The 20,445-nt window shown below is 39.9% G+C and overlaps 1 long non-coding RNA gene across 6 annotated transcripts; it reads right to left on the bottom strand.

Moving 5' to 3' along the window:
* Positions 1 to 233: 233 nt before the first annotated feature.
* On the bottom strand, positions 234 to 20,426 carry LOC129206456 (uncharacterized). 6 transcript variants are annotated; one of them, XR_008577143.1, is made up of 6 exons: positions 20,305 to 20,426; positions 13,415 to 19,017; positions 11,550 to 11,678; positions 3,332 to 3,447; positions 1,418 to 1,542; positions 234 to 537 (listed from the first exon to the last, which is right to left on the bottom strand). It is a non-coding gene; the product is annotated as an uncharacterized LOC129206456 (long non-coding RNA). The 6 variants fall into 6 exon arrangements; XR_008577147.1 differs by having other exon boundaries at positions 13,415 to 13,578; positions 20,305 to 20,419; XR_008577144.1 differs by lacking the exon at positions 20,305 to 20,426 and having other exon boundaries at positions 13,415 to 13,578; positions 18,862 to 19,916.
* Positions 20,427 to 20,445: the final 19 nt, after the last annotated feature.

Below are 20,445 nucleotides of genomic sequence, written 5' to 3'. Positions count from 1 at the left end.
AAGAAACTCGGAAGCGGGAGGGAGGGTGGGTGCTGCCTTCTGCCAGCTAAGGCCGGCCCTCGCCACCTTTGCCAGTGGTTACCGATAAAACCTGACCGCCGGTACAGCTTCACGTGTTCACCTTGGGAAAGGGTAACTGCTGCACCGGTATGGGGAAACTGGTGTGCAAAGACAGACCTCGTCTGCAGAGGGCATGCTCCTGGTTACAGGGCGTAGGTGAGTTCAGCAAACACTTGGAGATCAGAGAGGTCGAGAAGAGTATAGTGAAATCTATTAGCCATGTAGTGACAGGTTTCAAATTTGTAACAACAACAGCAACAAAAAGTTTAATTTCTGGTACCGCTGCCATGTTTTAACTAAGTTTCTAGCGTCACAGCAGAAGAGAAAGCTCCTAAAGTCCAGAACGATGCAGTGGATCTTGCGGGCTGATGCTGGAGGAGAAATGGTACATAATAGGCAGACGAGATCCAAGAGTTTTTAAGGAAGATGAGGAGAGTGGTGGGATCTGGCATCGGTGATTGCAGTGGAGGTTATGAGCTGCAACAGGAGAACAGAGGAGCAACTGATCAGGAGAGGGCTTCGTTATCTGCAACAAGCAATGGCTATTTGATGGAGATGGACAATGGAAGATCATGGAAAGATGAGAGGGGAGAGAGACATGCTTCTGACAGAGATGATGATAAGCAGCTGTTAAATTGGAACTACTGTGAAGCCATCATGATGGGAGCTAGGCACCTGAATAAGTTTTGAATTTATTAACACAAGAAAAGGGGCAAAGGTCTTAAAAATAATTTAAAAAGCCCAAACACACAAGATGAGGAGGTTCTACTGGGAAACTTTTCTGTCATTTTTATAGAAGTTTGTTGATCTGAGAAATTTCACAGTCAACAAGTGGGTATTAACATATAATTGGAAAATTACTGATTAATTTTACCCATTATCGATTTCTAAGAATTTCTTCATTGCATAGCCACAGGCATCCTTGTCGGCTCTGTCTCCCTGCCTGCCTGAGCAAGACAACAGGCAGGGTCTCCACTTCTTCCTGCTTGTTCACCTGATTCCCTAGAGGAGATTGGTGCCTTCCCACGCTCCATTGTCTTGAGGTATCATCCCTAGCATCTGTGTTCAGCCACCCCCTATCAGGGCATAATGCCTCAGGAGGACGTTGGCTGGAAGTATCCCACTGTGATCTTCCCACGGAACAGAAGCAATGATGGTCCTGTGAAAGGGGAGAAGCATTGTGTGTGTCCCCCCAGGGGAGCGAGGTGGTCTCCCAGCCATAAGGTCTCTCACATTGTGATTCATCCCATTCAGGGAGGAGGAGTAATCCCTGAGCCTCATTTGTCCTTCATTTTCCTTCAAAGAAGAAAGCAGAAGCGACCTGTAGCAGACTACTAAAGTGCTGCACATTTAGCACCTGATCTTCCATGCTTCACAAGAAAGACCACAAAGTCCGGGCCAGCTTTGTGTCTCAGTCACTCTCACTCCCACTGCTGCTTCATTCTGGGGCCTGGAGATTCTCCCTCTGCCACCAGGACCAACCTGTTTGCATTAGAGATGTAACTTCAGTTTTAATGCCAATAAAGAATAAGCAACTGCAAAAATAATAGCTGGTTTTAAGAGGAACTAATTATGCATGGGTAGCTCACTACAGTTGTGAAAACTGCAGGAGGGTGCTCAGAGTAATTTCTCTAGAGCTTGCGGAGATCACAGTCCCAAAGTGCTGCCATTTTGGTAGCACAGCAACTGAAAAGCAAACAGTTTTTATATGTAGGATTGTATATATTTTGCAATAATGTTAGAATTTTGAAATTAGCATCCAAAGCATTTAATGTTTTAGGAATTAAACTGATTTAGGCATTGATAATTTGCCTGTCACTTTGCTATTTCAGTGCTTATCTTGTAGTTATATGGCATGCAATATTTAAATAAATGAGGACAAACATTTACATTTCTACTACAATATGTAAAGCATATACATACTCATCCACAGGATGTGCTCGTAAATTTAAAAAAAAATTATTCAATACACTGATATTGTCCAAAAATCTGGAGGAAAAGCCTTGATCAGAATTTGTGTGTGTGTGTGTGGTGTCAAGTGATGGTTTCATGCACGTACTAGGAACTGTTTCCTTACTTCATGTGTTCGGTGTCTGGACAAGTATCAGAAACAAAATCATTTTTCTTTAAGGGTGTGATGCTGGTAATGTGTTAATCATGCGTTTGGAAAAATAGGTCATGTAAATTCCAGTCTAATGACTGTGTCTTTATATTTTGAAGGTTGCCAAAAAAGAGGAAGAGAGAGGTTTTCAGTACGCTCCAGTCTGATAGCCTCCATTAAACTGCATTGCTCGTGGGGTGTTGCTGCTGGCACTTGATGCATGAAACTATGTTGTCCTTTGCCAGTTGTACATATTACAGTATTTGACACCATGAAAATGCCAGACTGATTTGGGTACTGGCAGATTTCTCACTACTGCAGTTAACACTTTAAATAGGAAGGATTTTGGTATCTAGATAATTCTAATCACTGTAATAGCAGTTCTTTCAAGTATGTGTATTTTTTTTTTATTTTTCAAACACAACACAATAATCACCTACTATCTGCTATTGTTCTGGAGGTGGCTTTTTCATTCCTTTGTCTCTCCTTATGTCTACAATTGGCTTGTTTTTACTTGGAGTGGCTTGAGCATACCACATGTAATCTGTGCTGTTTGGCTCAAGTGTTTGGTCTTCACTGAATGCTTTAACAACAGATTTTCCATTTCAGTTTCTACAATGCTGCCTTCTCAAAGTAAAAATACTTCACTATGTTCTTGCTCATGTTATAACTCACATTAAAATAGTATTATTACCAGAGTTGGGCCATAAAACCAAGGAAATGTCCGTCCCTTTTCATGTTTCTGATTATATACAGCCTAAGCAAATTGTGCTTTCCTTTCTTCTACGCTCAAATTGTCTTTGAGAGCATATAGTTTAAAAAGATTACAAAAATTGCAAAAATAATTTGCAGCTAAGCTTTTGCTTTGACAAACATTCAGGTGCGGCAAGAAAGACATGTTTAACTTTGTCAGTTTTAAAGACTTATTTTTACTTACAGTAATATTGAATATACAATAATAAATACTGTAGGAAAATGCCTGAGAAATTAGGGTGCATTAAAAATTCATGCCTGCCTGCAGTAAATCTGAAATAAGTTATCATTCCAGGAACTTAAGGTTTTCATCATTATTCAGAATTTTACTTTGGACCATTAATATATACAGTCAAAGCCCGAAATTATCATGGGTTTTTCCACCCTTCTGAAAGGAGAGATGAAAAGAGCCCTCACCCAGTTCCTGCAGAAAACATTTTCATAAAAGTTGATTCAGTCCTTCCGTACTATAACCTTTCCTCTTCCTAAGGAGCCTTCCACATTCTGATGCCAGCTTTAGGTTTCATTTACCACTGGGGAAATAAAAAGTGTTAGCTTCCCCTCCCCACCTTTTTTTAATGGATTTACCTTAATGCTGATTTAAGATGTTTAACTTGGCTTCTTGGAATGTCAGTGTCTCCAGTTTAATATTACTTTGTCCATGATCTTGGAGTTTGTGTTCCTACAAAAGATAACTCTTTCCTCAACCGGAATTTGATTTCCAAACTAGAAATTTAATTTCTTAAGTAAAAAAAAAAGGGGGGAGCATGGGGGGAGGATTGAAGCTTTATAAAAATAAATGTTTGCAGAATAAGTCAGATAACTGTTTCTTCTCCTCCACCCCTCTCCAGATTTAAGTCAAATGCATAGTGAATTGCAGTGGTTTATCTCCATAAAGGAACTCCACATCTGGCTTCTATACTTGAAGTATATTCATCTTCTGTTCCATATAGCTATAAATTCTGTAGTTAATTGTAGAAACAGGTTGGTATCACTGCAGTAATGTTAGTTAATTCACATATACATTTTTTCATTCCAAATAGTAAATTTTTACTACACCTATATTAAAATAATGCATTAATTCCCTTTACACAGGGTTCTATTTCAGTGTTATTTTAAATGGAAAAAAATAGTATTGAGAAGCAGCAAAAATCTAGATCATGGCGTAATTTTTGCTCCACTGAAGACAATAGCAAAAATTCTGCTGGTTTCAACAGGATCACATTTTTAAGTCAGCAGGCCACACTAATTCCAGCATTATCACTAATGAATTGAGAAGTTACTTAACAAATCAGTACTTTGATTCACCTAGTCATCAGTAAACTATCAAAGGAGTTTATAAGGTTACTTCTGAACATTAATAGTTGTAGATTTTCAAATTCATGTTTAAAGGCATTCTAAAGCAGCATATTACTAGTCTTCATTTAAAGTATTGTACTTTAATGAGATATTCCAAATATACTGCAGAACAGAAATAAAATTTGCTTATTATATCTAATACACTAAACATCACCAGAATGTACAAACTACAAAGATGCTTGGGTTTTTGGAAAGCAGATGCAGAGAGATGATAACAATAAATGCCGTAATCCAAGAAGTAAAGAATTATCCCTAATTGTATCTTCTCTGCAGGCAAAGAATGAGGTCATGCTTACATATCTGACAGAAGCCACACTGCTACAAGGACCTTCTGAATTTGGAATAAGCTCACACTTCAGTTTTGATTTGTGGTGAATCTGATTCCTGTATTGGACGTTCTCTGCTATGCTTTTTTTTTTTATCAATCCGATGTGTCAAATTTAATGGATATCAAAAATCCATTCTGATCTGTCTAAACTGCAGAAAGAAAAAACAAATGCTGCTTAATATGCCTCCTTGGCACATGATAAAAACTAATAAGCTTTCATTGTAACTGTCATGTTTTTATTACCTTTATTTTTAAAAACTGCATTGATCCTATCCCATAGCAAATTTAATATCAGAGATCTTAGAGATCAGTGCATTTAAGACATGATCTAAGAACAAGGCTAGCAGTAAAACTGCATATCTGTGTTATTTTAAAAAATCAGATTTAATTTATATCACTGCAGTAATTAGACCAAGCTTAACAGAAAAAAAAAAAAAGAATAATGTTTGACAGTTCTGTAACTTTTACCATCCCCAAAATATCTTGTCAAAAATCCCCAAAACCATGGGGGATTCACTTAATACATCAATTAGCTGAGACCACCTCTCAATCAAAATGCAACAGCTGTTTAACTACACCATGCAATACCACAGAGTAGGTTAACAGACATCAATATACTATCCAGTTGAAACTGTAGGAACCCTGTAAGGAAGGTACTGTTATCTGAACAGGAATTTGACCTGGTTGTGGAAGTTTACTTAAAGGTTTTTACAAAACAATTGTTGCATGCTGATCAACAAAGAGGACATTTCCAAGAAACAGTATCATTAATGGCCTCCATTCATTGGTAAAGCCAGAGCTGTAAGAACAAAACTGCCCCGGGATAGAAAATCTCCAGGTTTCCCATCTGCAAGGTAAGTTGTTAAGAGGACAGCCACAGCTGCAGAAGAAATTGCACTGATTTTGAACTGTGCTAAAATTTTCTAGGTTAAGACAGAACTAATATCATTCAAGAATTTGCAGTGAGACTTCAGCATTTTCTTGGGTAGCTGAGCTTCTCCTGGGATAACTTATGAAGAGTCAAGTCCCTAACATAAATGATAGCTACCAAACCCAAATCATCCTACACTGGACTTTGTCTTCACTAAGAAAAATGGGACAGAGACAGAAAGGACAAGAAGTTTGTTTCTTTTAGTTGGAACAATATCATATTATATATATTAGAGGGTTGAAATAATCTTATGTTTCTACCTGTTTACCTTCACCACAATAGCATGTAAAAATTACAAACTACCTTGCTTGTCTTTCTGGTTTTCAGCTGGGATAGAGCTAATTTTCAGAAGAAGCTGGGAGGGGTCACAGCCAAGACAGCTGACCCAAACTAGCCAAAGGGGTATTCCACACCATGTGACATCATGTTCAGTATATAAAGAGGGCTGGCCGGGGAGGAGGGATCACTGCTTGGAATGGGATGGGCATCAGGGATGAACAAATTGCGTTGTGTATCACCTGCTTTGTATAGTCTTCTATTAGTAGTGTTGTTGTTACTTTCCTCTCCCTTTGCTGTCCCAGTAAACTGTCCTTACCCCAACCCACAAGTTTTTACCTTTTTCTTCCAATTCTCCTCCCCATTCCCACTGGAGGGGAAGGGGTGAGTGAGCAGCCACATGGTGCTCAGCTGCTGGCTGGAGCTAAACCGTGACAGTCCTTTTTGGCACCCAATGTGGGGCTCAAAGGGTTGAGATAACGACCGATCTGACCAGAGCATGTTAAAAACAAAGTTGTTACATGCATTTATATTAGTTAAACAGTCACTGCTCACAATGATGTTTTGTTTGTTCACATGGTTGGGTTATGTAAACCCTCACTTGCTATATGTACTCCCTGCAGTGATGTTTATCACCTCTGGGAGAGGGGTCAGGATTCTCATTTTGCTGAACCGTGTAATATCGATTTACAATATGATAACATCACTGGTCATGAGGTTAAGCTGGTATTTGTATGTGGCATTGCTGTCATGTCTGTACCTCAAATGACATCTCTTGGAATTTATTAATAATTGCACCTGATCTATGGTGAAGATGGGGGAGGTGATACTTTCTCCTGCTCTTTCACCTCCCCTTTTTCCTTCAAGCTGGTTACAGCAGCTTTTGAGAATTTTGAATATCTTTGGGATGTTCAAGTCAGCATGCTCTTATTGCTATATCACCTGTATGTGTTTCAGGTCTTATTTAGAGTTGCGAACAGTTGTTTTAAGAATACCACCCAGAGATCTTCCCCAAGGCCAGATGGGTAGCATGGCATGTGGGAGAATACGGGCAGGTATCTAGAGACCTTCTCACCTCCAATGGTTTGGAACTTCACTGCCAAACAACTACAGGACCCTGATGAAGTGATAGACTATTTGAAAGGAAAATGCTGTGGCTATTCCAAAGAGGCACAGCTCGCCACACTGTGCTGGGCTCTGGCCACTATCTACTGCTCAATAGTAGGCAGCACCCTCAGGGGGAAAAGAAGGAAAACAGACCAACAGGCACTGCAGCTACTCCTTTCCCAGTGACAGGCAGCACAGCTGAACCAAAAAAACAACCTGTACTGATATCAGTTGCCCCTATACAGAAGAAGAAATACACAAAAAAAATGAGTTCGCTTAGTAAGGGATGACGATGAACCAGCACCATCATGAGAACAGGAGAGAGGCAGAACCAGAGATAATCACCTGATCCCTGTCCCTGAGTGAGCTGCGAGATATGCGAAAAGATTTCAGCTGCCATCTAGGTGAGCACATCGTTATCTGGCTGCTGCAATGCTGGGATAAGCCTGGAGTTAGAGGGTAGGGAGGCCAAGCAGCTGGGATCCCTGTCTAGGGAAGGGGGCATTGACAAGGTGATTAGGAAAAAGACACAAGCCCTCAGCCTCTGGAGGCAACTTCTGTCAGGTGTGAGGGAAAGGTATCCCTTCAGTGAAGATGTCGTATGTCGGCCAGGCAAGTGGACCACCATAGAGAGAGGTATCCAGTACCTGAGGGAATCAGCTGTGCAGGAGATGGTTTATTATGACCCAGACAATTTGCAATTACCCACAGATCCAGATGAAGTCCAGTGCACATGACCCATGTGACAGAAGTTTGTACGGAGCACACCATCGTCGTATGCCAACTCATTGGCAGTAATGGACTGGAAAGATGAAGAGGCACCAAGGGTGGATGAAGTGGCTGGCCGACTCTGGCAATACAAAGAAATCTCTTCCTCCCTCGTTTCACCTGTGGAGAAACTGTCCTGGAAGGTCCAGCAACTCGAAGAGAAAATGTCCTATTCCCCTCTTGTATGGACCAGTATCCCAGCTATTAGGAGCAAGCCTTCCTCTGCTCAAGAGAGGATATGGAGGGTGTGCACCACAAAGCACCCTGTGGTTTTACCTACGTGACCACAGAGAGGACATGAAGAAGTGGGATGGAAAACCGACCTCAACCCTAGAGGCACAAGTACGTGAGTTGCAAGGAAAAACAATCTCGAGAAGGGCTTCTCCCAGGAGAAATGCTGCTCCAGTTTCCAGCAGGCAGTTCTCCAGAGTGGAAGGCCTACTCATACATATGATCCTCTTGAAGCTGTGAGGGGACACAGCCAGGACAGCTGACCCAAACTAGCTAAAGGGGTATTCCATACCATACGATGTCATGCTCAGTATATAAAGGGGACTGGCTGGGGAGGAGGGATTGCTGCTTGGGGCCAGGCTGGGCATTTGGGATAAGCAAATTGCACTCTGTATCACTTGCTTTGTATATTCTTTTATTAGTATTGTTGTTGTTACTTTCCTCTTCTTTGCTGTCCCAGTAAACTGTCCTTATCCCAACCCAGGAGTTTTACCTTTTTCTTCTGATTCTCCTCCCCATCCCACTGGGGTGGGGCGGGAGGAGTGAGTGAGCGGCCATGTGGTACTTGGCTGCTGGCTGGGGCTGAACCATAACACCAGTATAAGGATTTTATCACATTAAAGTATTTTGTATCACCTAAAGTAACTTTTCCTTAGAGAAAAACAGATGCTTTTCCTCAAATATATGAATTCCCAGGTTTACTTAATGGGACCAAGTCATGCTGAGATGCAGAATTAAATACTTGAGAACAAACCATTTATTGAAAAAGTTAATTTGACATTATAAAGAAAAGAAAAAAATCTATTAGTTATTGTTTTCTTTTGACTATGTAATATTATTTCAACTAAAATTTCGGCTTCTTTTAGTCTACATGTTTTCATATTTTATGTGTTTTGTGATGTTAAAGATTATCAGTCCATTTCACCTTACTAAACTTCTGGAAAAAAATCATTAAAACTTTTCAGTAATTCTAAATAAAACCTAGTATTTTCAGTCTCCTGGAAGTTTTGGGATGTCTATTGTTTGCTCCAAATCAGAAATTTTTAAATGTGAAAACATTGGACCTTGCTGTGGAATAGAATTTCTTAGCTAATGTGAAGTACAAGCCTGAATTTTAGGCAAATTTCAGTCATCTGTTAATGTCACTTCAATGAACAAATGCTTTTACCTGCCAAGAGAGACTTTACTCCATTGTCTGTAGAATTCATTTACCAGAAGTTAATTGCTTGCCAATCACAAATGATTTACGAATCCATTTACCTCCCAGTGACTGACCTTCAATTAATAGAAGATTTAAAAAATATAAAAATCTATTTCATTTCTTTCCTCAAAGAGTTTCATAGAGGCCTTATTTCCAAGTACAGATCCTATCCAGACCTGCGTATTTTACAAAATTTTCTGATACCGCAATTCAATGGCTTCAAAATCCTATGATATACAAATATCTTGCAGATATCCTGCTTAGTGTCAATTTTCCTCACTCACCATTTGTTACACAAAAAGTGGTCAGCTACAGCAATCCTTGTGCTTGACCTCCATCGTGAACGTCTGCAAATTACTCCAACTGCTTCTAAAAATAAATCAGGAAACTTGTCTAAACCCACTAGCACTCATTTATGAATTAAATTTCACTGACTAGTTTCTAAACTTGAATAACTTGTATGCTGCGTGTCTTATGCTGCAACAAGAAGCCAAGGAGATGGGGGAAGGGAGCAGAGAGTGATGTGCATTTAAAAACAGCTGTATAGACTTTTTTTTTTAAGGAAATCCTTTGTTCACTATGTCATTCTTTGCAACTGTCACGTGATAGAACCTAATTATTTAGATAGGAAACCGACTCCATGGCGGTCGCAGCTGAATGGGGAACAAGGCCTTCTTTTGCTTTCCTGTAAATTCTGACTTTTTTTTTTTCTCCCCCTTTAAAATCCACCTATCACTTCTACTTTTTAACATTTAACACCCTCTGTCACTGGAAATGGGGCCACATTCTTTCCCAGTGAATAACACCAGCAACAAAAGAAACTCAAATTTAGAAAGCTGCAGGCAGCTAAGGACCACCTTACAGTTTCAGAGACATAAACCAACAGTCACTCCTTGTAACAGGACAATCCACAGTTTCCAATTTACTTGAGGACTAGGTAAAAATTAGTTAGCTCAGACCTGCCAAATTCATGCCAATTCCAAGTCCAAAGAACAAGGGAGTCAGATCTTAAGACAAGCTCCACTCCACCCTGCCCTAGCTCATGATATTCAGATTGGTATCTGTAACCAGCTTTAGCTCACACGCACAATTCAGGATGGAGGAGAGGTAATCTGGATCTGGGCCCATCTGGAATAGACAACTTATTAAAAACCAAAACAAAACAGTTGATACAACCAGCATGAAAACACGTTTAAGCTTTCTTCAAATAGATGATCAATCACTAAACTCTTTCAATTACTTTATTCCTCTGTTTACATTCCCCAAAACCTGGAAGAAAGAACACACTAACTTAAAAGAACATTGAAACATGAGCAGTTCATATTTTCTATGTAGTTCCTCAATTTCTGAGCTATGATTTCTTCTTCTGTGCAGTGGTGATAGTTAGGAGAAAACAATGCTTATCTCAAAAGCACGTATGAATTTTACCTTTCCATCAGTGTTTGTTATGAACTTGCCTATTTTCTATGTACAAAATATAAATTATATATACTACACAGTGCTGAAGAGTATAAAGTGAAAAGGTTAAATACTCAGCAGGAGAATGAATTGTGAGTTTTCCCCTCATCCATACACATATTGGTAATTATTTTCCTCAGCAGCATTATGCAGATTATGACTCTATTGACTCAAAGGCATATGTTTTGGGACTGTCCTAATTGTTGCTGGTTATATATCTACTTCCCAAATTCAGCAGTGATCAAACACACATACAAGTAAACCCCTGTCTGGATTATGTTTAAAGCTACTATTAGGAATAAAATGGAAAACAAATACCACTTCCATACTTTAAGCTTGTTTCATTTACCTGTCAACACTCTACACCATCAGGTTCACTCCTTTGTGGATGGCAGGTTGTGTCACTCCCAAGTGCGACTGCAGCCACTGTCACATACATGTTCTTCCCTGGGCTCAGCAGGAAGACATTTACTAACCACTGCAGCATCAAAACAGCAGGCAGGACATATACACGCAGAAACAAAAGCTCCCAATAAATTTTGACGTATCTCTCCAGCTGACCTGGAACTCCTTTTCATATGTAAAAAGGGGGCAAAAGAAATCCACAACAATCTCCTTTATAACTTTGGATTTTAATAGTATGCTCTGTTTTTTAAAAATCTTCTTGCAAGTTTGTTCAGCTAGTTTTAGAAAAGATTGGTTTTGTGGCTTCCAAATATGCAAAGCCAAAACTGAATTCGAAAGGAGCCTTTATATTTACTTTATATTAAGTAAATATGAACTGTAGGTGTAACTAGTTTTAAGATATATAACAGAACATTCAATCATATTGTTCTCAGAATTTGGCTTCTCCAGTTCAGCTTGAATTTGGCAAAATTGTACTTACCGACCACAAATAACGATATTTAAAATATACTTGCAATTAACTCCGAGCTATTTATTTCACCTTCTATCTCTCCATTTTTTGTTTGCTCACCTCAAACTCCCTAATGCTCGGGCAGCTGCAGATTTTCTACCACGTGTTCATCTGTTCATTTCTCCTGTTCATTCATACCTTTTCTTATGTTCTCGTTTCTCATATCCAGCAATGGGCCAAGGGACAAACCTTTTAGAAAGGAACCCAGAGACAAACACCAAAATAAGGGTTTGGTAAGACAGACTAAATATTACTGCAAATTTGCTTAAATTCAGGAAACTATAAAGCCCTTGGGGATTTTTATTCATAGATTGTGTCAGCATTTGTGTACTTCCTTTAGTGTTATTTCTTACTTGCTGTATGAAGCAATTTCTTTAGGGAGTTTAAGGACGTATGGCTAGACAAAGTTTTTCTCCCCTAGAAGTTACATTTTTCTGTTCTCTCTTACTATATTCAGAATCTGATAGACTTATCAACCTATTTTTTCATTTACATCTTTTTTACTGTGAAGCTGTGTGAGAGAACATATTGTTACAATTTTTGAAGCAAGGATATGAGCCTAACAGTGCATCCAGGCAGTGTCAAGCTAAATGATACTGAAAATGGATGAAAAAATTGGTTCACTCAAGTTTTCTTCTCCATGTGCTGGATTAGAGGTGGCTGCTGAGCTGATCTTGAAGGAAGTTTAAAAAATATTGATTAAATATAGATCAATGGCATTCTATAAGCATAAACTGAGTACATCTAAAGTAGTGATTTAAATGTTCATACACTGGCTAAAAGTCTTTGTCTGCCTTTTTAATGGTCTCAGATAAAGGAAGTTTATAATTTCAGCATGCACTTTCCTGAAAATATAAATGATTGGGTATAAGTATGCAGTGTCTAGAAGATAGAAAGAATAGTACAGAGTACTACAACTACACAGTACAGAGATATACTTAAGAAAGCAAGCGTTTATGTGCTTGATACAGTGTAGTTTTAGCATATTACACAGGGTACACATGAGCTGCCTTGCCAAATTCAGATAGGATATAAATAGTAGTATTAGATGTTGGTGAAATTGTAAGTGGATACGTATCAGTCTACTTTACAGCCAGTAATCCCTCTGCTGGCATTTAATATCATCACCTTCAGCCATCGCTCTACCATCATGGACTTTTTTATATTCCATCATGGAGAATTTTTGGTTAGAAATCTGACTATTATGAACACAGCTTTTGTATTACTAAGCACTCATGCTTGTCAAGACTACGCTTTTCTCATTTCTCTATTTGCTCTTGCCTTGTCTAACCTACTTCTGGCTTTGTCTACTCAATACCTGATATTCTGTCCTCTCTTTAGACACCAATTAATTGTCACTTTGTTAAGTACCAATTCAAGTACTGGTTCAAATGACCTTAGTTACTTTCTCTACTGCCACATATCCCAAATTTAGGAAAATCTTTCGCGGATACTCAGTGCTCCCTGCTGCTGGATCACTATGTTGTCAATGGGCTCCTCTGTCATGCTGGCTGATGACCTGTATGGATGCAAACATCCAGTGCATTTACTGAAAAAGAATTGTAACGATAAAGTGACCAGAGCTGTACAATCTAAAGAAATAATTTTATTTTGTAAATTCAAATGCAAATTGTTCTTTAGAAGGGATTGAAATTCCAACTTTCATATTCAAGTTCTGAAATGGTGTACTGGCATAACATTTTAATGATTATCCCCTCAAGCCGTTCACAAAACACATTGATTGAATCATCATTAGTTGCTTTCCTAGCAGCATAAACCTGTATAATCAATATATTTCCTGACTTTGTTCAAAGGCAAATTTTAATGATTCTATTGCTCACAGAGTCATACCCAAACACTTTGATGCTTCCCTGAGCTTGATAAATGCAACCCCTTTTTAAGCCTCTGAATAGTACACCACATACCTATCCATCATCGTGAAATGACCCCATCATTACAGTACAGCTCTGAGACTGCATATCCATTCATCAAATGTCTGTCTTTGACCATAATGGTAAATTCCAAGTTCATATTCATTTGTAAAGTTTCATATCATCCTTTTCTTTGCTGCAAGCAGCAGACATTTTATCTGTGAAAGAATTAGGAACAGCAGCATCAGAAATACAATTGATACTTTTCATGGAGCCTCTTTATCAGAATTTGTTAGTACCACACATCACCTCATTTTTTCACAGAGCGTAGGACAGTTCTCATCTACTGGGGCAGAGGGAGAGACTCAGCTCATACTGCCTTCCCTGCAGTAGGTAGCTGCCATGGGCTAAATATATTACTAAACTTTCCCAATTTCCTTGGTGATATTTCCTCTAAGCAGTCCCATACACTCAGAAATCCCCCAAATCTGCCTTCTTATTTGAAAAAATATCAAGCAAACATTAAGAATCATATGCTATTGTTACAACTGCAGGTAACTGCACATTCCCTTGCAGCCTGGCTGGGGAAAAAAAAAAATCCAGGCAGGACTTCACAGAATGGAAAAGTTGAATTTGAAATGGACTCCTTTTAAGTGACCTTCGGCTGACAACATAACGCTCTTTGTCACAACCTCTTCTGCTGTGCAGCAAGTAATAGAGAGCCAATAAGAGGCTAATGAAAACTACAGGCTATTCTTGAATGTGCCATAAATAAAATAACTTTACTTAATTAATAAAAATAGAATATAAGCTAACTTCATGCTTAATGGTCTAGCTACAGAGACTGTTCATAAATTCAGTTACCCAGGATCAAATTTATCTAATCAGAACCTGTCCAATAGAAACCAGGAAAATTTGAAGAATAATTGATTCATCCATGGCTTCCCTTATAAAAGCCTGAAAAAAAAAAATCACCTCAAAAAGTAGAAAGATTTGACTGGTGAAACGCTTAAGTTTTGCTGTAGCAACTTATGAATGTGAATTCTAAGAAATTATCAATAGCGACAGGAAGAAAATTGAAGCTTTTGAGATGTGGTGTAAGCAAAGACCCTTGCATATATCCTGGGCAGAAAAGATGATAAATGCTCATATTAAATATATTATTGGAGAAAAGTAGACTTGGTTGTCAGAAATGAATAGGTGTAAATGTATGTGCTTTGGACACATCAGGAGTAGAGATGGAAATAACCTTGAGAATGTAATTATGGAGTGAATGGTGACAAGTCATCATAATAGCAGCTAGAAAGGAGGTGGATAGATGGCATGCAGTAGGCTGCTGGGACTTCAGTTTCTGAATGCTCAAAACTAGCAGCGGTCAAGGAGGCTTCTAAAATTTCTCCTATGAAATCACCAATATGCAGGTGCCAATAAATTGATTTTACTTCACTTGCAAGCAAAGGAAACATGCAATTGTTCTGTCAATACAGTATTTTGTAAATTACAAGTGTATTCGCAAGTATACACTTTTTCACAATGGCTTAAATATATTGACAATGACAATCCTTGTCATTTCTGAATGTGCCTGGATACCACACAAGTCCGGTGGCAAGTATAGCTGCCCTATCTCCAAGTATAGCTCAGAATAAGGACATTTTCAGACAGCACAGGAGAAAGCCCTCCTTACTTAAACCAGAGCAAAATAAGATTTAGACAGATTATGGCCAGAAACCAGTTTCAAAGGAGTCTATCATCCATGCAGTATTAGGTCCTTCCCTTTATTCAGAACTGGTAGTACTCCATAAAAAGTCAGCGAGTCTCTCCTCTTTTCCAAGGAAGCCCTTTGTCTCCAGCTGATTGTCTCTGTGAGACAATAAACACGAGTCCTTCTCCACCCTTTTATGGATTTTGTTTTGTCATTGTAGATCATGCGCAACACATGGAAGTCCCTGTTTTCAGGACAAAACATGTTGCCTGGTCTATTCTTAGATGAGAGCAATTTTACTGCAAACACCGTCTGGAATGGGACACCTTTCGGAGTTCTTTCATTATGGCAATGCACATTGTGAAGAAACGCACCTTTGACTCAGGTGAGCGTAACCACTGTTCTCAATTTACAGCAGCTGTAAAAAACATCACTTCTTTTATAAAAATAGGTAGTTAAAACAATTAGGTGCTGTTATCAAAGATATGTTACACTGCAAAGTTTAATTAGTAACCTCAAGGATATCTCTGAAAATCCAGTGCAGCAAACTTAGAGGCTATGATTTTAACTGGAGGAGCTCTGTGCAACTGCATGTGTGAGAGAATCAACAGATGAATAAAGAGGAAAGACGATTGGAAACAAGGACTAACACCAAAGTCAAAAAGCTAAGAGAGAAAGCTTTTGTGCAAAACTGAGAATAAAAAGAAATTATTTTCCAAGGTTTGATTTTTACTGAGTTCAGAGGAACCAGTGTATTGCAAGAAAAAAATTAGTATCATTGAAAAAATAAATAGGCTTTCATAAGGGGGGGGGGGGAAACATTCATGATTAGGAAGCAGCCTGCCAGAAAGCAACCTGCTAGATATCAAAAACTGGCTAAATGATAGAGTTGAAAACAAGTAATTAAGCTTTTTTTTCCCCCCTCCTGACCTATTTGACTGTGACTTAAAACACTTAATAGTGAAGGACTACGCTCCACCACCTGGTTCTGCAAAGCAGGAACTTTCAAGAGCATAGCTATTATTAGGAAGACAAGTGTTTTCCTAACCCAACAGATAGGATTTCTTACTTGTCTGCCCAGCTGACTGACAGATAGGACTTATTCTGCAGTTCATGACACACTGTTGTGTCCTGATACAACTGTTTAGTTCTTGATCGTTATTACGCTTATCCACGCTTTCCGTACTAACAAAGACCTGAGGACAACCATTAAGATGTTCCTGGAAAGATGTGCGCATAGCTTAATTTAATCAATGTGAATTAAGGGATTTTCTGTGCTTAAAGTAATCACTCCATACTCTCTTCTGTTTCACCTGAAAGCTGTTTTGTTCTGAAAATCTCGTGCTGCATTATTTCCCTTAGCAGTAAAAACACCACATTCTTCTTTTCTTGGTACTTTCCTCTAATCATCTCCTGACATGATGCAAAGAAAGAAGCACCCCACAAGACTGCCCCACAGGAGTGCTCAGCACCCTGTATTTCAGTCTGCTTAAAAATTACACTTGTAATGGTAATCTAAATTATATTACTAAACAAACAACAAATGGATTGGAATAAATACATTCTAATAATAATAATGGGATGGGAGTAAAAGTAAATAAATTCAAACATAAAGTTGTCCAGGTATGGACTCAATAAAATCTGGGTAAAGACTAAAGGACTGGGTCTTATTATTAGACAGAGCCATCCATTAAAACTCAAGGGATCATGTGAACCTGGCTACAGCTGTACAAGAAGCAGAGTCCAAGTCAGATCTCAACTGCTTGCTGAAATTAGAAGGGTGAAGGTCAAACAAGCAAAGGCAATCAACCAGACACCAGCAGCTGTAATCATATCTGTGAGCAGATTTCAGGACTATTCAGATTAAGAGCACGACAGGTCAGATTATCTGAAGCTTTTATGTTAGCACATTCTGAAAATGCCATGTATATATTCAAGCTAATTGGCAGTTAAGTGTTCATTCATACCTCCCCTAATTGGGTGTGATATCAGAACCACACGCTTTGTTTTAGCCCTTTAGAATTTCAAATGGTGCAGAAGTAGAAGAAATCCTGCTGCTTCTCTTCTGAGAAAAGATGGACCATTGCCTAATCATCCCGTGATTACAGAATTTGCACCTATACTCCTCTTTCAACCACTTTGCTGATCACGATTTATCTAAGACTCATTCAAAACACCATATATCTGACTAACAGCATCTAAATTAATGGCTACCCTAAGAGCACTCTGACTTTTTTATGAAACTTTCTAGTTTTATACTAGTATGCTGGCAAAATACTCCTGCTGTGGACCCAGGGTATGTCAGCAAGGTTGTGTCGATACCAGAACCTGCAGTCAGACAGCAAATTATATCGGGAATGGAACAGGCTACCAGTAGAAACTGCACCTACATTTAATGGCTAAGGACTCCCAACAACAATCATACTGAGGAGTGGTCAAAATTTTCATATTGCAGACTAATCCTTACCTGTGAAAGCAGAAATCTCCTGTGAACCTCTCCTAGATACTCAGCTTTCTACTGAGGTATTTCAGGACTTTTTCTGTGTTATACTACAGATATGAAATCCTGAGAATTAAGAATCTTCAAACATTACTCCACAGTAATTGCTAACTTCACTGAAGTTTGCAAGAAGATAGAGAGATCTTGATCTGCAACCAAGAGTACTCCAGTGTACAGCTTCACAAAAAACTTGCTCAAGATGAAATAAAATTTTAATTAAACAAGCAAACTTTGCCTGGCACTTTATAGTGAAATCTTTGAAGTGCCACATCTAACTACACGTTAGTTACAGTGTACAGATGCCTTAGAACGCAAGAGTTTTATCTTCAGTGGAAAAGTGACTAGAAGTGCATGCTAGTGGATCTGCACTGTGTTTCTCCTTAACTTATACTAAAAGTTGTGGGAGCGTAACCCTCTACCTTTCATTCTTATTCCTACTTCATGACCTGTTGTATACAAATTTCTAGGTAAAGGTGGTGTCAGTTTGTGGAAAAACTTGTAACCCCAAGGGTACAAGAAAACATTATGATGTTGTAGGTCATATTAATGATATACATTAAACACCACTTTTCAATAACAATAAAACACTACTTGAAAATAAACATTAAAAACCAGGAAGTTCAGAGACTTAGGTGAAATTTCTAGAATATGACACCTATAATAATTCAATTCTGCCCAAAGAGAAGCCTGCCTAACATCTTCCTAGCTTTATGCTTGGGTCATAAAAAAACCTCAGCAAAGGTCACTTCAAATTTATTTCTTGCATCATTTTTACTAACTTACATTCTCTCTTTTTCTATTTCAACTGAAGATAGCTCATACAGGTTTTTGATAAATATTTCCTATTTTCAGTTACAGAATAATCTTCCAGGATTTGTTTCTGATTTATTGTGTTAATACAAGTGTATTAAAAATAAGGTATCTACACAAAATTAATTGCTTATATTAGTCATTTGATTTGGGAAGCAAAGTACCTAATGTAACAAATGTAAGGAAAACCCCCCCTCCAAATTCATTAAAAGTACAATAGTTCTGAGAGTACACGTTACTTTATTGACAACAAATATGATTTGATAGCTAGTCTGAGTACTTCAGCTGTAATGCAAATCTAAATGGCTGCTAAAGTTTGAAATGGGAAAAAGATTAAACGCTTTGTGTTGGCTTTATTAAACCAGCATAACCTTGTTAAAACTGAATTGTGTATCCCACTCTTACGGTCACCTGTCCATTGTGAATGCCCCAATGCATCGATCGATCCTTAAGCCTGGAGAGAATCATTTTATCTAAGCCTGTACTCACAGCCAGATTTAAACGCCTTTTCTGGTGGCACCCTTCTAGATTTCCAGATCAGTGTTTGAGATCTCCTAAGCGTTCCTTGCAATTCTCAGTCATTTTCACTGTAATCCTTCTGAGCTGGTTTCATAGAGGCTATGGACATTCAAGGCTTTAACTCCCCTAGGGGAACATGGCAGGGAGAAAAGGAACACAGATGTAGGAGAGAAATTTCCTACCCACACACTATTACACCATAAGTACCTGAGAGCTCCTCAGCCTTTGTACGTTTTCCTCCCACACCTTGTAAATCTGGAAGCATACTTCACCACTCTCTTACTTACACCTTTCCCATCCCCTCACCCTCCTGCATGCCTGGCAGGCCAAGCCAGCCCCTCTGCTGCACCCAGCAAGGCCCCAGTGACACATGTGCAGCCTCTGCGGAGAAACCCGTCCCTCCACACAGACTGGTCCTAGCCTCCTGCCTTTCATTTGCTCTACAGAAAATTCATTAGAAATTTTAAAAACTGAGAAGAATGATAGTTTCAGGTGGTTCAAGTAACCAAGAATAGTCAGTTGAAGACCTTAAATTAGTCTTGATCAGTTAAAAGTCATCATTCAGTTGTCATGTGCCTTCTCTGAGCAGGGCGGGCATCTGGAAAACACCTTCTAGCCATATATACTTAAGACATGCAGGGCACATAATGCAGATTCAAAACAGACAGATATATCCCACTTTGCTACTGACTTTCCAGACATACCCCATCTCTTGGAAATATGAAAGAATATTAAATTACAAAGACATTTTACATGGAAGGATTTCCTGAGTTAGCTGGCAAGGGCTCCTTCAGTCTGCATGTTCAAGTTTCTCCTTAAGATTTATAACTAAATTAACGTCTGAGAAACTCATCTGCCAACAACGAGGAAGAAAAATTTGGACATCGATGCGTGGATACTGTTCTTCCCCCCCGATCTGTCTGAAGCAGGGCTATTTACTCCCACCTGCCACCGCACTCTCCATACCACCCCACATACCGTTTCCCCCCATTTTCTTATTTATCACGCCGACCAGGCCTCACCACTGGCACCAGCTGCCTGAGGGACCGGCCAGACGAGCCCGCGCAGCCATGAGCAGCCCGGCTCCATGAGGAAGCACAAACGTGTCTCTCCCCCCCCCGCCGCACACGGCGCTGCCGCCCTGCAGCCGGGAGCCCGCCGGCCCCCTCCCCAGCAATCCCGGCAGCCGGCCCCCCCGCCGCCCAGGCCTCGCCCTCGGAGCTGGCCGTTGCCCCCCACCGCCCAGGAGGCGAGCCCCGCGGGATCGGGGCCCGGCCGGAGAGCAGCCCTCAGGCCGCGATCCGGCCGCTCCGGGGGTTTTGGCGCCAAGCGGGAGGCAGCGCTGCGGCGGCCGTGCCCGGTACTGCCCGCCGCCGCCGCCCTGCGCGGGGCTCGGTGGGGTACGAGACTTACTGGCCGGCCTCGCCCCTGCCCCGGGGCTGGGGCTGGGGGATCCTGGCTGGGCGGCGCTGCGGGCCCGAGGGCGGGCGGGCAGGGGGGCGGCGCGGAGCCTCCTCCCGGGCTGTTCTTCCCCGGCCGGACGGAGAGCGGCAC

The sequence above is a fragment of the Grus americana genome, chromosome 4 (genome assembly GCF_028858705.1).
Source record: "Grus americana isolate bGruAme1 chromosome 4, bGruAme1.mat, whole genome shotgun sequence".
Classification (NCBI taxonomy): domain Eukaryota; kingdom Metazoa; phylum Chordata; class Aves; order Gruiformes; family Gruidae; genus Grus; species Grus americana.
This window is presented reverse-complemented; position numbering and strand designations above follow the sequence as displayed.